Source organism: Mandrillus leucophaeus, unplaced genomic scaffold (assembly GCF_000951045.1).
Source record: "Mandrillus leucophaeus isolate KB7577 unplaced genomic scaffold, Mleu.le_1.0 Scaffold926, whole genome shotgun sequence".
NCBI lineage: Eukaryota > Metazoa > Chordata > Mammalia > Primates > Cercopithecidae > Mandrillus > Mandrillus leucophaeus.
The window spans coordinates 811,437-813,936 of NW_012110097.1; the positions used below are offsets into that span (position 1 = coordinate 811,437).

General features: G+C 48.7%; 1 protein-coding gene across 1 annotated transcript in view; it reads left to right on the forward strand.

Annotated features, from left to right (window-relative positions):
- Nucleotides 1-2,500, forward strand: part of LOC105531981 (transcription factor COE3-like) — a 123,179-nt gene that overhangs the window by 106,962 nt on the left and 13,717 nt on the right. The window lies entirely within an intron of this gene.

Here is a 2,500-nt window from a genome sequence, read left to right on the forward strand (position 1 = left end):
GCTAAATAATTCCTGGGAATAAATTGTTCGGGAACCAAGTACATTAATTTACGGCTCTCCAGATGCTGACAGATGTGAGGGTGGGGGGAGGACCGACAAATATTAACATAAAACAAATTTGCTTTATTCTTCTTCATATTTCTTCTTCATCCCCGACTTGAGCTCACCCAAGGCTCCTTCTCTAATTATCCACGAGGTCAGTAAGCAAAATTGGGAAGAAGCTGGGAGATCAATACAAATTATCCCTGAGCAAACCAGTGCTGACAGTTTGAATTGCAGCATATGTTTACCCAAAATCAGGCAATTTATCTTAATATCAGCAAAGTAATGCAGCGCAGGTGAAAGGTCAGGCAATCTCTCCCCCTCATAATTACCCAGTTCTAAAACAGGAAAGTGGTATTGATTGGCCTGGCTCGGGGCTCTGTGACTGGACGTGCCAGCGCCTTGCCCTGGCTCGGCAGGGCTCTCGCCCACAAACTCTGCGTGCGGAGGGCTCATGAGATGTGTGTGAGGCCCTGATGCTTTCTCCTCCCGTCGGAGAACTTGCCAGTGATGGCGCAGGGCGGTGGTGGGTTCTGTAGGGGTTCGGGGTGCTGTGGGCCAGAGGGCCACTAGTTGACCAGGCTTTGCAGAACCCAGGAGCTCCGCAGAAGGCAGCTGCTCTTGGGGGCACAGAGGTGGATTGGGTAACCCCACCTTTGGTGATCAGAAGCCTCCCGGAACCACGAATGCGTGTCATTCCTCCTGCAATTTAAAAAGAGAGGGGCAGTTTTTCTAATTCTTGAACGTAAACTCATTGGGCTTCCAGTCGCCGAGCCCCTGGAAGGGATTTAGAGCTGGAGTGGCAGCCCCAGCCCCTTGCTGCGGCCCACATGCAGCCTGGCACGAGCCCACAGTGCACAATTACGTGTCACACCTGAACTTCCAATAGAGTGCCGCGTGCCGCGCTTCTTCTTGGCATTGCTCTGGAGACGTAAGTGCTCTTTGGGCTGAACTGAGAGGTGAAAGGGGCCCACGTACTTACACTGCTTTCAGGTATTTTTGGGCATCGAAGAAGAATACCAATTCAACTGAAACACTGGAAAGCGTCTCTCCCAGAATGAGAGTGTATGGTTATTACAAGTCATAAAGCTTCTGAAAGCTTGCATTAAAGCGTCTATCACCTGTCAGGGGCATTTGCATGAAATCAATAATGGCCGCCCATCTATCTTTTCTGATCACCTTTCATCAGGCCGATTCATTAAGTCAAACAGTCATGGTGATTAGCTGGGAGAGAGGAGAAACCTGACATGTTAGAAATGCAGTGGGCCACCTTTTTTGTTCCCTCATCAGGAAAGGTAATACTTGATCTAATCCTTTTTGGGCCAAGTCGCTCGGCGAGGCCTGGCGACTGCGCACGCGCCCTGCGGCCCGCACGCTGCTTTTGCCTGACACCCTGGCCTGGGCCTGGGCAGAGACATGACAAATTGTCCCCCAAGTCAACGCTGACAGCTTCTGATGATTAATGGTCTGATTATGAAGTGGTTTTACACATATAGAATTTACATCACAGAGAGTTAGAAATTTTGCCATGTCACATACGCCGAGGCATTTTGAAGAGCTTTACTATTTGCAAAGAAAAAAGAGGGCAAAATCCCAGCAAAAGCCATGTCATGTAAAATCAATACATCGGATCAATGCTTTATTAACAAGAAAATGTCTTACTTCACATTCCTGTGCGGACCTTTGTCTCCGGGATGTATGATGGAATGTCAAATCATATTGTGGTCCTCAACTTTCGGGCGCATTATCGAGTGTACGTGCGAGGCTTCCTGCGCTGCTTACAAGATGCGCCAGCACCCAGGCACTCACGGTGACCAATTATTTTGGAGCCACTTGCAAAGGCGACCCCCTAGCCGTCCTCTCCGGAAGCCGCAGTCTTGGTGTCCCCCCCGCACCTCGCAGACCTGCTGAGTTGGGGGGTGTTAATCATCAAATTACTAATGAGTGATGGCCCAAATTGCAGGCAGAGTAATGAATAGATGGTGGCAGGTCTTATTAGTCTCCGAAAAACCTCTGATTTATGTTGTGCCACGCACCGTGGAGTGACTCCACGGAAAACGCCATCTACATCAAGAAGTAATGTACTCTAATAAGTATTTTCATCTTAACTCGTGTCCCCGGGCCTCCAGGCTCAGTTTTTGTTGGAGTCAGGCAGAGCCATAATAAAGCCCGATGGCTCCTTATAAAGCTTGTTAAACACAGTGTGTGCAGTCGGACAGAGTCCCGGCCGTGATTCATGCAGTGTACACAGCGCATGTGCCGCTGATTTATGGCCGCGCACAGTTCATAGTCAAAATTACAATTTGAGGGATAAAAAGATTAATTACTGTTTGTGGCCAGCAATTTCGTGAGGCTGGTGGATTGCAGCTGTAGAATGATAGTGCTCTACATCAGTTTGTAGGCAGCCATTCACAGATTATTAAAGCTTTGCAAGAATAAGTGCTCCTCCTGCCTGGTT